This window comes from Euprymna scolopes, chromosome 46, assembly GCF_053919585.1.
Source record: "Euprymna scolopes isolate OS-2025 chromosome 46, ASM5391958v1, whole genome shotgun sequence".
NCBI classification, from domain to species: Eukaryota; Metazoa; Mollusca; class Cephalopoda; order Sepiida; family Sepiolidae; genus Euprymna; species Euprymna scolopes.
Window position 1 is genome coordinate 55,614,946 of NC_136527.1, and position 15,099 is coordinate 55,630,044.

Consider the following 15,099-nt stretch of genomic DNA (forward strand, 5'->3'; position numbering starts at 1 on the left):
AAGTTTAAAAATAAGACTAAGTAAAAATACTAATTAACAAGAATATAAAAGCATTGGAAATGCAAAAGGATATAGGGATGGTATGCCAAAAAGTATACAAACAAGATAGCTATGAATGGCTAGGCACATGGAAATAGAATTGCATCCAAAGTATAGCCCTATAGCTTTTTACAACTGTAATGATGGCACAGAATGAAGATTGGAGAAAAGCTATAGGGCTATACTTTGGATGCAATTCTATTTCCATGTGCCTAGCCATTCATAGCTATCTTGTTTGTATACTTTTTGGCATACCATCCCTATATCCTTTTGCATTTCCAATGCTTTTTTTATTCTTGTATATATATATATATATATATATATATATATATATATATATATATATATATATATATATATATATATATATATATATATATATATTATTTCATCTTAACTAGGAACTTTGTTTATTTTCTTTACCCACATGTCCGACCCCCTTACTTCTAGCTATGTTGTTCATTTCCTTACGCATACGACTCACCATTCAGCCTCTTATCTTTTCTCTTTGTGTTCTTAACATTTTTTATTTGTTTTGTTTCTTTCAGTTTTTTTTTTAATTTTTTTACCATATCTACTCTCAATATGTGTGTGTTAATTAAAAGGGTTAAAAATAAAAACAAATCGAACTTTCTAGGGAAGATTATAACATCCGGTGATGCCTGAAAAATATTCAGTAAATAAAATGGCGTTTAGTAAGTCATTATTTGTATTTTAAACGAAATATTTTATCGTGTTTTTTATTTTTGTCATTTCATTTAACTTAATATGAAAATGGATAAAAAAAACTTTAAAATATTAATTATTGAATGGATTTTATTATTTCCTTTTCTTTAAAAACTCAGTTTTATTTTTATGGATACGTGTGTCCAGTGACACCGTTGTTGTGATGACTAAAATCACAAATTATTGGTTTTTTTTTTAATTAAAAATAATGCATGATTTTCTGTTTGCTTTTTTTATATGAATATATATATTATTATAATATATATATATATATATATATATATATATATATATATATATATATATATATATATATATATATATATATATATATGTGTTTATATATATATATTTATATTATTTTCAGATTTGTTTTCTGCGAACTTGCTTTTCCGTTCGTCATCTTGAATGTTAACTTGAGCTTGTAAACTCAATCACATTTGAAAAATTGTTTCCTTTATAAAAGCAGATAAAGTTAATCGAAAGCAGATTATAAAACAAAAACGTAAGTATTACTACATGAATTTAGTATCGATTTTTGCGCATTTGCAGAATACGTTAAAAATGTAAGGGAGATAACTACATTTACTAAGCGAATAATCCTAATGAAATGTTCATTTATTATGAAAATGTTGATTTATCGTTGAACATTTTTCGCTGTCGATTGTTTTTTGTATTTAATACTGACTTAAACATAAAAACCACTTTTGTATCGTTTACCAAAGAAAAAAATAATTTTGTAAATTTTATGTTTTTAACTGTTTCACAAGTGTAAAGTAAAAAAAAAAAATTGTCTTGTTTTTTCAATTTTTTTCAGCTGATCATTTTATATTTTTTTAGCTGATCATTTTATATTTTTTTAGCTGATCATTTTATATTTTTTTATATTTGATATTTTTTTCAGCTGATCATTTTATATTTTTTTATATTTGATATTTTTTTCAGCTGATCATTTTATATATATTTCTTAATATATTCTTAAAAAGTGGCACAGAGAATTACTTTTCATGATATAAGGAAATTACTTTTTCAAAAAGTGGGGATCAGTTTTCTATATAAATTTAATTTAAAATAAGCACCCACTTTCTGGCAACGTGGTGATAATTTGTTTTATTTGTTTTCTTGGCCTATCTGAAAGCAATTTTGGTAAATTGGTTTTTACTTTCGACATTAACAATCTTCTTTAACTTTACAATTCCTATAGGCTTTCAGGTATGCTGAAAACGAATATCACATTTAAATTTGATGCAAACAAGTACGTGTCTGGATATTAAACATTGTAATTGTTATCAGTGGTGGTCAATTCAGTATACCCTAGCACACACAGAATTACCCACCACCGATAACATTGCTTTATATTTGGGAAACTACTTGGTTGCGGCAAACATGTGTGCACTTGACCAAAACAACAAACCTTACAAATAACTTTGACTAAATTAAAGAATAATTATGATTATTTAAAAAAATTACAATATTACAGTTCTGAATTTTTTAGATGAGAAATAATGTTTTGTATTATTTAAATTATTAAGACTACTGTTCTCATCTTGATTGTTATTTATTGTGCAAACATTGTAAAAATAACACTTAAGATGAGAACAATAGTGTGAAGAGATTTCTGATTTACTTACCGGATTGTGATGATAGACATTTTAACTTTTTGTTTTGAAAAGTGAGGACGAGATAAAATTAAACTATTTTGTCTTTTGAGAGACATTAACTGTGATAGATGAAATGATTAGAATTATTATTAATGCGATTTTCATAATTAATGCATCTTCTGCATTTGTCATGTGTTCAGCTTGACTGAAAAATAGACCATAAAAGCCGTTCTTAACATGGGGAGGTTTGGGTGTTCATAATACGCTGGGGCAAATAATTATTTTATAAATTTCAAACGTTTTTCACTGCTTCAAAAGTTTAAAGTAAAAAAAAAAATGCCGGCGCACGTGTAGAAGCGGTACCCCCCCCCCGGTGTATTTTTTATTTTCATATTTTCATCAGATTATTATCGAATGATCACTAAGAGTTTTTTTTTCAATAATGACTTTTACTTAAAAAAAAACAACTGTCAATGTCTAAAATCTTTCCAACTCCAATAATTCGTTTACAATGAAGACTTTTAAAGGTTTTCGGGGTTGCTTAAAACAAATATATACTGCAAAAGTAGTGCAGAGAATTGGTTTTCATATGAAAAAAATTATTTTTCAAAAAGTGGGGATCACATTTCTATATCAATTTAATATAAAATGAGCACACACTTTCTGGACACATGGCTATAATTTGGAAGGGGGACTGAATGAAATCCGTTTTGATAAATTGTTACTTACTTTTCACTGAAACAATCATCTTTAATGACTTCTATAGGTTTTCGGGTATGCTGAAAATGAATATCGCATTTAAATTTGCTGCAAACAAGTTTTCCAGATGAGAAGCGATGTATAAAATTGGCCACCACTGATAACATAAGAAATTACATCGATTAATATCCAGAAAACTACTTGTTTGCAGCAAAAATATGCACACACTTACAGTTACAGAAATGGTCACCACTGATGACATAAGGAATAACATGTATCAGTATACATATTTTTCTTTATTTTTGTTCTTTAATATCCTCATGTCTTTATTGAAAAATGAAATTGGAAAAATAAACTTTCGGCAAAAAACAAAAAATGCCACCTCACTATATGGCCATAAAGTGGGTGCTGATTTATGTTAAAATTTTAATTAAAAGTGGCCCCAACTTATTAAACAAGTACATTTTTCATATCATAAAAACTATGTTTCTGCACCACTTTTTAAAGTATATATTCGTTTTCAGCAACATTTTAAAAAATCGTTATTGTAAAGGTTTTGTGGAGTTGGAATTATTCTAGACATTCACCAAAACTTCTTTAGCAAAGAAAAAAAAATGATAAATTTTAGATTTTTTTCTCGAGTTCACAAGGTTAAAACAAAAAAACAAAACAAAAAAAGAGCTAGGCACACGCATGGAAGAGGTACCCCCTGTGTACTTTTCTATTTATATATATATATATATATATATATATATATATATATATATATACATACATATATATATTTGGAATTAAAAAATCAATATAATTTAGCTTTCTTTATAACCTTTTTGACATTCAATTGTTGTTTTCTTGTTTCTGTATTCTCAATGGTTTCAATATGAGGGATCAATGTATTAGAAACTGTGTACACACGTAAGTATACCAAAGAGTTTTCCTGTTAATTTATTTAGAAATGCAGTTAGCAAATTTTCTGTTCGATTGTTTAAATAATTCTGATAATTAAAGAAACTTATTATGTTGTAGTTTTCAGTTTTCTCAAAAATTACATTCAACAAACCTTACAAATAACTTTAACTAAATTAAAAAAAATAATTATGATTCTTAAACAAATTACAAAAGTACGGTTCTGAATGTTTTAGATGAGGAATGCTTCTTTGTATTATTTAGATCAAGAATACTATTCTAATCTTGATTGTTATTTATTGTGCAATCATTGGAAAAAAGCACTTAAGATGAGAACAATAGTCCAAATAATCCAAATTATATGAACAAAACAGAATATGTTTTTTTTCTTTACATGTATTTTTTACATGTTGAAAACTTGTTTTTGTTGTTCCTTGCAATAATGGAAATTCCATATTTACTGACCAGATTATGATAGTACACTTTAACTTTAATTCTGCTTTGAAATGTTAAGGTGACATAAAATTATATTATTTTGTATTTCGGGGACATTATCTGTGATGGATGAAAAGGAACTTTTTATAAATGGGGCTTTCAGAAGTAGATGTTTTGAATTTGTGTATGGAAAATAATATGTTTCTGTGCTTCAAAGGATTGGCAATGTAACTGATTTTCACCCGTGTGTATATTACATCGAACGTTTGTTTGTGGATAGTTGAATTATATATGCAGCAATGAATCTAAATTTGAGTATTGTATCCCTTGTTTCTTTTTTTTATTTTTTTTCAACTGCTTAATTCCTCTTGTTATTTATTACTACTGCTGTTAATACCTCTTTACTATTGTTATGGACTTTTATTTTGTGTCGATGGAAATTAAGTAAGGAGCTCTTATCCCTATCTTGTTTTTTGTATAAACTTTTATTTTTCTTCTGGTTATGACTGAAGGTAGTCTTGTGTCCATGGAAATTAAGTAAGGAGCTCTTATCCCTATCTTGTTTTTTGTATAAACTTTTATTTTTCTTCCGGGTATGACTGAAGGTAGTCTTGTGTCCATGGAAATTAAGTAAGGAGCTCTTATCCCTATCTTGTTTTTTATATAAACTTTTATTTTTCTTCCGGTTATGACTGAAGGTAGTCTTGTGTCCATGGAAATTAAGTAAGGAGCTCTTATCCCTATCTTGTTTTTTGTATAAACTTTTATTTTTCTTCCGGTTATGACTGAAGGTAGTCTTGTGTCCATGGAAATTAAGTAAGGAGCTCTTATCCCTATCTTGTTTTTTGTATAAACTTTTATTTTTCTTCCGGTTATGACTGAAGGTAGTCTTGTGTCCATGGAAATTAAGTAAGGAGCTCTTATCCCTATCTTGTTTTTTGTATAAACTTTTATTTTTCTTCCGGTTATGACTGAAGGTAGTCTTGTGTCCATGGAAATTAAGTAAGGAGCTCTTATCCCTATCTTGTTTTTTGTATAAACTTTTATTTTTCTTCCGGTTATGACTGAAGGTAGTCTTGTGTCCATGGAAATTAAGTAAGGAGCTCTTATCCCTATCTTGTTTTTTGTATAAACTTTTATTTTTCTTCCGGTTATGACTGAAGGTAGTCTTGTGTCCATGAAAATTAAGTAAGGAGCTCTTATCCCTATCTTGTTTTTTGTATAAACTTTTATTTTTCTTCCGGTTATGACTGAAGGTAGTCTTGTGTCCATGGAAATTAAGTAAGGAGCTCTTATCCCTATCTTGTTTTTTGTATAAACTTTTATTTTTCTTCCGGTTATGACTGAAGGTAGTCTTGTGTCCATGGAAATTAAGTAAGGAGCTCTTATCCCTATCTTGTTTTTTGTATAAACTTTTATTTTTCTTCCGGTTATGACTGAAGGTAGTCTTGTGTCCATGGAAATTAAGTAAGGAGCTCTTATCTCTCTCTTGTTATTGTATCAACTTTTATTTTTCTGTCAGCTATGATTAAAAAAACGTGTGTATCTTTTAGATCCCTAGCCATGTGTTTGTTATGAAATTTGGTACATGTACAGAATTGGTCACCACTGATAACATAAGGAATAACGTTGATTAATGTTGGGAAATTTACTTTAAATGTAATTAATATTCAGAAAACATGTTTAGTTTCAGATTGATTCATTATTAATTTTTATTGGTGTGTGACTGTTTTATTGTTTATTCTTATTATTTATTACTACTGCTGTTATTCGCCCTTTTCTATTGTTATGGACTTTTATTTTTATTTTGGTTGTGACTGAAGGTAGACTTGTGTTCATGGAAATTAAGTAAAGAACCGTTACCCTCCTCTTGTTATTTGTATGAACTTTCATTTTCCTTTCGACTATGAGTAAAAGAACCTGTGTATCTAACTTTTAGATCCCTGGCCATGTGTTTATGAAATTTGGTTACATTTCAAGTGTTGCCTATGATAACGATCTGGGAGGATGTAAGCAAGTAAACTTTTAATCCCCTTCCTGATCTTGAGGTCAATGAAGATAAACTCTTAGTGATTGTCACAAGGAGTAGAGGTTCTTGTTATTTCTTTTAAGATATAGAGCATCTTACTTTCATTGGTCGCCAAAAGGACATCATTTCTCAGATTAGCATAAGAAAAATCTGATCATTTCCTGTCATATGTGAAAGATTTCAACTTCAAAATCATCAAAGTGGTTTCTTGTTGACCCGTCCCCAAAAGAATTTCACCTCAAATCATGAGAAACTAACAATATTTTTTTTTGTTCATTCCCTCTTTTCACAGCCAACTTTATGCCTGCATAGGTAAAAGGGTTTTGTCCATAAAATAATAACAAGAGAAAGAAGAGAAAATGAAGGACATGCAATAAAGGTGCAAATAAAACAATTTTTCTGTCATCTTGCAATCGAGTTACTTAACGTCCTGAAGCTGCATGATTGATCCTAGTGGTGAGGTTATGCTTATGTGATTACAAACAACAAACTGCATTAAGACGGTTCTAATTAAAATACATGACTAATTTTATAAAACTTTGAAATTGATACTCATTATAGGTATTGCATGTCAGTCCTAGAGTGATATGATCACTGTTAAAATGGGCCAATATTTTAGGGGAAATGCTACTGATATTCTTAACCAAGTGGATAGCATTCAGATTAGCTAATATGATTGAGCAAGGCTTGATTGTTGGCTTTTGCAGATTTTGAGTGTCAGTGTATTAAGTTAAGTAAGACAGAAGAGATTTATTCAATTTGATATTCGTTCAAAATGACTGAGTAGTGTGTTAGGAGAAACAGCCAATCCTTTATTATCATTTTCATGCATTGCTATAAGTGAAACGTATGTTGCACAGTCGATTTTTCATCATCCCGAATAAAATACTTGTACACTTCGTTTTTGTATTAAGATAAAAAAGTTATTTTCTGTTATTTACTGCCTTATATGAAACGTGCATCCAGATAGACATGAAGATGTGGACCAAGAGATGGTAGGATGGAGCCATGCATGTGCAATGTTGATTACACATGCATAAACCAGATCTACAATCTTACCATCTAGAGATTTTTTTTATCCAAGCCCTCTATTATTTTTTTCCTAGCTTTCCAAATGTTATCCCTTACCAGAGCGATCTATTGTTGGTCATCACCAAAGTGAGGCTTTATGAGGCATTTCTACCAGGGAAAGTCATTATCTTGGCTCGAATCCACAGTGCTTGACAAGAGATCAACACAAACATTGTCCTTCCTCTTCATGTACTGTATAGTGCAATTGTAGCCAGTCATACTCAAAGCCAACATCTGTATTTTCCTTTTCTGTATAGGTGAGTTTAATGAATATTTTAGGGATTTGTAATTGGTATAGTTATTGAATTTTGCACTTTGCAAAGTGATCCAACTTATTAAGGACATCGGCTGCCTATCTTTAATTTTATGGAATAAGAAGTAAATTGATATTTCAACCTCTTTATTCTCCCTCTGATCATATGACAGACATGCCTCAATCACGTACAGCCGGTAGTCTTTCTCAGGATTGGGATAAGCCAGTATAATTACATCTGCAAACTTTGTTTTTAGGTTATAAAAGACAAACTAAAACGTGTCATCCCATTGAAACATCATATATTTCCACACAAGGCGAACTAACAGCTCGCTGATCTCTTAAACTAACACTTTATGGCTTTCAACCTGAGGTTATGCTTACGTAAACTGATTAGTACCCTATCTATATGATCTAAGTGACTTGCCATCGTATCTAAGAATATTAAAATATCATCCAAATATGGTAATGCCTAATCTTCCTGTCCTGTAAGACTATGGACAATAATACCTAGAAGACCCCAGGGGCATTTGCGAGTCTGAACAGTATCATATAAAAGTGAAGCAAACCTCGATGGCAGGTGAATGCAGTTTTCTCTTTATCATTCTTGCTTAATTTAACCTGTCAGTTCCCTGACTTTAGATCTAATTTAGAGAAGTATTTTGCTGACTCAATTGAGTCTAATATATTATCAATGACGTTTAATGCCCAGGCATAACTTTTTTTGTGACTTTATTCAAAGCCATAAAATCTATGCAAAAGCTTTTACTAATAACACTATCAAACTCCCTGGTCTATTCAATCTCTCAATTACACCTATCCCCATCATTTCTTTGCTTTAGCAGTGTTCAATACATACTTCTCTGCATGTGTTCATGCATTCCAGTATACGCATCTCCACAGTTCTGCTGAGATTGCTTATTGACTTTTTAAAAAATCTGCTCAAGCCATGCGTGTATGCAGATGCTGGTGTTTTAACATAATTTTCTGTGCTAACCTAACTTTTGATGACATATTGGTATCTTTTTCCAGAGCTATATACTCGTCGAATATTCTTATCGACCTAAATCGAAGTACATCCTCATTTTTCTATGTGCTATTCGATCTCTCAGTTTCACTTGCATAAGTTCATCTATTGCCATGTCTACCAACTTTCATTGCTTTAGCAGTGTTCGATACACGCTTCTACATGCATATCAATATTGATATGCATCTCCACCATATCAGTTCTGCCATAATGAACAAATATCTATTATGTGTCATCAACATATCAACTTCTAACTTGAATTTTTAATGTACTTTTATTCCTTTACAATTATTTTCAGGAATCTAATTCTTTTGTTCATTAAGCATGGTAATCTTGTAATGTTACAGGTCACACTTCATTTAGCCATTTGGCAAGGTGACTGGTTTGTGTTATAAGCAACGGAAACTTACGAGCCCTTTTAACCTTTACCACTACATTAGCTACCAATACTCTTACCCCCGTGCATCAGTATGCCATTGTTCAGTAACACCTAATTTTCATTCCTCAAGTTTTTAATACTAGTTCACTACTCTTTAGCTAGTTTCCTCTTTTACATCTGTCTCTATATCTTGAGGGACCGGATCCGTGGCCTTAACTAGAATTTGCAGTCCTGTATGACAAACCTCCATGGACTCGTCTTCATACTCCTTGCTTACGTTGAGCCAGATCCTCCATTTTACTTCTGCTATGGCTTTCTGAAAAATGTATTGAAAATATTGCGGCTCGTGTCTCATTTCAAGTATCTTCACCTTTTTATCCCTGAAACACTCTATAAAGAAGACCAGCAACTGTTTTCTGACTAGTCTGCTTCTCTGATCTTTCCCACTATATTGTTTTACATGAGTGTTTATAAATTGTCGGACTGAAGCCTTTATGGTTAGGAGAGCTGATATTTCCCCTTATTTCCATGCTCTGGTCACCCTAAAATACTACTCTACATGATCCACTCAACTCCTGTAAACTTAGTGATCTTGTTGCTGACCCAACTGATTTTAGTAAAAAAATACAAATCCAGAAAAACTGTGGACAAAAGTTTAAGAGAACTTGGACTCCCTTTCACTAGAGTATTGCTGAAGACTAATTCAAGGAAGTCCCAAAAGATTGTAGGCTGTCAAAGGGTTATACAATTTGGTGAAGAGTTATACAATTTTCCGTAGTGCAGATTTTCTTTATGCCTTCAGTATTTAAAGTTCTTTTTAAAATTTATGTGAACACTAAGATACTTCAGTCAAATATGAACAGGTAAAATTATAAAGGAATAAAAGATGAATAAAACAGGGTATAGTTTTTTTTAAACTGTTACATTCAATTTAGCTTAAATTTCATACAAAGATTGCTGCTATGATTCATGATGCTTAGGTTAGAGTACTTGGTAAAATTGAGTTGTAAGTTTCATACTCCTGAACATTGAAGTTTCAATCATCGGACAAAAAAATAGAATTTCAATTTTTTTTACTCAATCATTGCTACCAACACGAGAGCAAATGCTTCTCTCATGTACTAAGTAAACGGTTTCATACAGATTTCTAATTCCAAGAAAAATGTTCCCAACTTCGACAAAATTCACCTGAATAAGATCGGAGATAACATAGAAACGTTGTATAAATAACATCATGATGAGCACAGTATTCTGAAGAATCCACATAATATGAATAATCAATCATCATCTCTAAAAGGAACTAATGTTAAGATTTTTAGTTAAATATTTGAAAATAGTAACAAACTAGTTTGGTTACCTAACCAGAATTCCATAAACCTCTACTACTTTTTTTTTAAATTTCATTAACAATAGGTGTTTTGGATATTTTTAATAAAAATCAACATAAGAAATTCAATTTTACCACATGAAACATATTTTTTTAATGTATTTTATATTTCCAGAATATGAAGCAATGAAAAGAAATTCATTAATGGATAACATGGACCTTTCTTCATTGGGGATTTTAAAAGGTTTAAAATAATTATAAATATCTTCATATAAATTTTCTAAAGTAAAAATTTACAAGGCTTCCTTTCATCATACACTACATTGCATATATTTGTGAAATCAGATGCAATCAAACATGGCTGAACAACCAAATACTTCTGAAGTATGTAGTTCTTCTCTTGCATGGAAGTCAAATTTGTTTTGTCATATGAAAACACATATGGGAGACAAGCCACATTCTTGTGAAGTATGTGGTGTTTCTTTTGCACGGAAGTCACATTTGTTTAGGCATATGAGAACACATACAGGAGAAAAACCACATTCTTGTGAAGTATGTGGTTCTCATTTTGCACGGAAGTCACATTTGTTTAGGCATATAAGAACACATACAGGAGAAAAACCACATTCTTGTGAAGTATGTGGATCTTCTTTTGCGTGTAACCCAACTTTATTGAGACATATGAAAACACATACAGGAGAAACCCCACATTCTTGTGAAATATGTGGTTCCTCATTTGCACAGAAGTCACATTTGTTGAGACATATAAAAACACATACGGGAGAGAAACCACATTCTTGTGAAGTATGTGGTTCTTGTTTTGCACAGAATTCACATTTGTTGAGTCATATGAAAACACATACAGGAGAGAAACCACATTCTTGTGAAATATGTGGTTCGTCTTTTGCACAGAAGTCACAGTTGTTGGGACATATAAAAACACATTCGGGAGAGAAACCACATTCTTGTAAAGTGTGTGGTTCTTCTTTTGCATGGAAGCCAGTTTTGTTGCGTCATATGAAAATACATACGAGAGAGAAACCACATTCTTGTGAAGTATGTGGTTCTTCTTTTGCACAGAAGTCAAATTTGTTGAGTCATATGAAAACACATACGGGGGACAAACCACATTCTTGTGAAGTATGTGGATCTTTTTTTGCACGTAAATCAACTTTGTTGACTCATATGGCAACACATACAGGAGAGAAACCGCATTCTTGTGAAGTATGTGGTTCTTCTTTTGTACAGAAGTCAGATTTGTTGAAACATATGAAAACACATACGGGGGAGAAACCACATTCTTGTGAAGTATGTGGTTCTTCTTTTGCACGTAAATCAACTTTGCTGAATCATATGGCAACACATATGAGAGAGAAACCACATTCTTGTGAGGTATGTAGTTCTTCTTTTGCACAGAAGTCACAATTGTTGAGGCATATGAAAACACAACTACACCATTCACTATGACTACATAATCCCTACTGCTACAAATCAGAAATTAAAAGACGTTTCAATTATATCAATTATCATAGGAGCAACTGGGCTTATGAAGAAGAACTTTTAAATGTACATAGCAAGCATACCCGCTGAACCAAGTGCAAGTAAAATACAAACGAATGCACTGAAAAGGACGGCTAGAATCCTAAAAAGACCTCTTGGTTGGACTCACTAAAGTAGGGGGAATGGTAGATATCTGGTTGGTGTTCCACCCCTAGAAGAAAAAGATGAAAAATGCGGTTCTTCTTTTGCCCTGAAATCAGATTTTTTGCGTCATATGCAAAACAGGAACCATACAGGATCTGATTATCTTCCAAACATTGTCTACCAGCCTTATGAATTAAGAACTAACTGAAGGATCTCTATCACGAAAATGACCAACCATTTTAATCAAGTTTGTTTTACAAATATGACAGAAGATGAGTGATCTCAGCAATAACAAGGGCACGTTTTACACACAGAAATAATTAGTGTAAGCCATTTGATAGCTATCTGTCAGGTCCTTCTAGAGTATTGCTACTATTCAATGGAATGTGTAAGTATATCTACATGACGATCTTTAACATGTAGAATATTGAATGCTGCAGCAAATTATTTTAATCAACTCTATTCCTACAGCTACGTGCCTAGAAATGGAGCTGTTAAACCTGACATAATCATACGAGACAAGAAGGAAAAATCAACAACTTCAAAAGTTAATGTTTTCAATAACATTGGGTTCGACATAATTATAGAGCAACTGAAATTTGACAAAATAATTTTAAAAACTATCTGGCAGATATATCTGGCGAACCAAGTGCAAGAGAGACTCAAACAATTGTTCAAAAACAGATGTTAGAATCTTAAAATGATTGTTCGGTGGAAATGTATGAGATGAAGTGTAAATGGCTGACATCGAGTAGAATGCGCCATTTAAACAAAATAATTAAATTAAAAAGACAGAAACATCATTTCTGTGATGTATGTTGTGTCATATGCAAATACATACGAAAGACAAAAGAACTTGAATAGAACATCCAAATATCTATGTATTTCATATAGAGTTTAACTGTGAGCCCCAGATAGGGAGCCCATTGATTTCTGAGAACGTTGACTCAAGAAAATGAAACAAAAAATAAAATATATGAAACACACTAACTGACTTAATGAAAAATCCACGACTATGTATGTATGGGTAAACTAACGATTTATACGGTAATTATGTTGTCAAAACTTCCAACTCCAAAACTCAACATTGAAGTCGAGTTGCACACAGCTATGTAGCATGCCTTCCTCTTTCTCGTCTATCCAAACCAAGAACTAAAATAATAAAAATTAAAAACAATATTTTTGTTATGTGCGTAAGTATTTCTGTGTGTCAAAAATGATTTTCTCACGCAAAAACTTGAGAAAAAATATGATATTTGGTTATGTATATAGTCTATGCTGAAGTCACGTCTTAAGATTTTTTTTACTATTTTTAAAATTTTATGCATCTCCATAATGGGCAACAATTTTAGTTTTTCTATTTTTTTAGCCGACCGACTCTTTTAACACGCCCATATGCTAGACATGTAAGTTTCAATTTTCTTTCCAAAGTAAAATAAGAAAAACTGAAAATATTTTTGTAATGTTGCTCTTCTGTTTATATGAAATCAGCGTTAGAAAAACATGCAAACACAAAATTGTACTGTTTGATTTTGTGAATGTTTTTATTGTTTGGCATCCGGTAGTATACTCCATTCAATGTGAAAACGATAGCAATTCGTTCATTGTCTTAATTGTCTTTTAAAAACAAAGATTTTTATTCTCATGTAAATCTTTAAAACCGAAAGAACATCTTTTATGTCATGTTTTAACAATTTTTTACTTTTATTTTTAAATTTGATAAATAAAACATATTTTATAACGAATATTCATATCTAAATGTATATTAAACGTGTTAGCCTTTTATCATTGTTTTTTTCATAAATGTTTATTGTGAAAAATATGTTAAATAAAAAAGACGTTCAATAGGTAATGACTTTGGCCAACTTCCATTGGTCTGATAGAGTAGAAATGTTACATGTAATGATCTATATATTCCATGGGTCATGTGGCAAATTACAACTCTCAACTTATTGTTCTTGATTTAAAAGTGTTTGAAATTAATTAAATGTGTAATCGAGCCCACCAAGTGCCATGCATTAATCAGTTGTCTTATTTAAAATCACACAAACCACAGGAAACTCTTGATGAAATTTGTTGACCTGTTTGTTTTATAGACGATCCCATCCCCGTGTGTTGGTGATTGAGATTTAAGCAAATGGTCTCAAGTGAAGAGACGAAACATACTGATATTTGATAGTGAATTAATGTAGATTTATTTACATAAATATTCATGTGACGAAATGAATATAGAGTTCGTTGAGAAAAGAAGAAGGAATTAACGTTACTTGTGAAGTATTTTGATGAGAGACTAGGGTGGTTTGTCAGGAGGGTTGGTTGGCTGGTCATGCAACCCAGAGAGAGTTTTGTCACATGGTGACTGGTTCAGGGTCTAGCAAAAAGAGATAGAAATATTCAGAACAGGAAGTGACGTGGCTATGTGACTGATTACCAGAGTTAAAGGGCGATAATCGAGTTAGCCTGGGAATTTCAATTCCCACAAATTAAAAGAAACGATGTAACATATTATTCTTGTAAAACGTTATTGTTAATTCCAATAAGTCATGAAATCTGTAGAAAAAGACCTAGATCTAGTTGCGCACCCTCTGTAATTGATGAGGCAAGATTCACTCTAAATGGGTTAAACCGGTTTCCACAATTTACAGCAGCTTATATGCTTTAAATTTCAGGAAATTAAATAAAGTTATCAAAATCAAGAGGCAAATATTCCCCTTGGAAGATATCACTTCGATCCACGACACAATGTTTGAGATCAGAAGCTCAGACGTCCATGAAATTCTTTCCCATGCACTTTGCAATACTTTTCATGATCCGATTTTTACTTACGCAAACCAGAAATTTGTATTTGAAAGAAAAGTGTTTTCCAAATGATCTTGATTCATGAATTTCTACAAAAACAGAGACGCATTAAACGATGTTAGAAATATGTCACCCTGTGATGTCTTATCTAGAAATAAAATTAA

At 31.3% G+C, this 15,099-nt stretch overlaps 1 long non-coding RNA gene across 1 annotated transcript; it reads left to right on the plus strand.

Annotated features, from left to right (window-relative positions):
• The first annotated feature begins 1,168 nt into the window (after positions 1-1,168).
• On the plus strand, positions 1,169-13,899 carry LOC145270400 (uncharacterized). The gene is made up of 2 exons (XR_013865341.1): positions 1,169-1,270; positions 10,668-13,899. It is a non-coding gene; the product is annotated as an uncharacterized LOC145270400 (long non-coding RNA).
• The last annotated feature ends 1,200 nt before the right edge of the window (positions 13,900-15,099 follow it).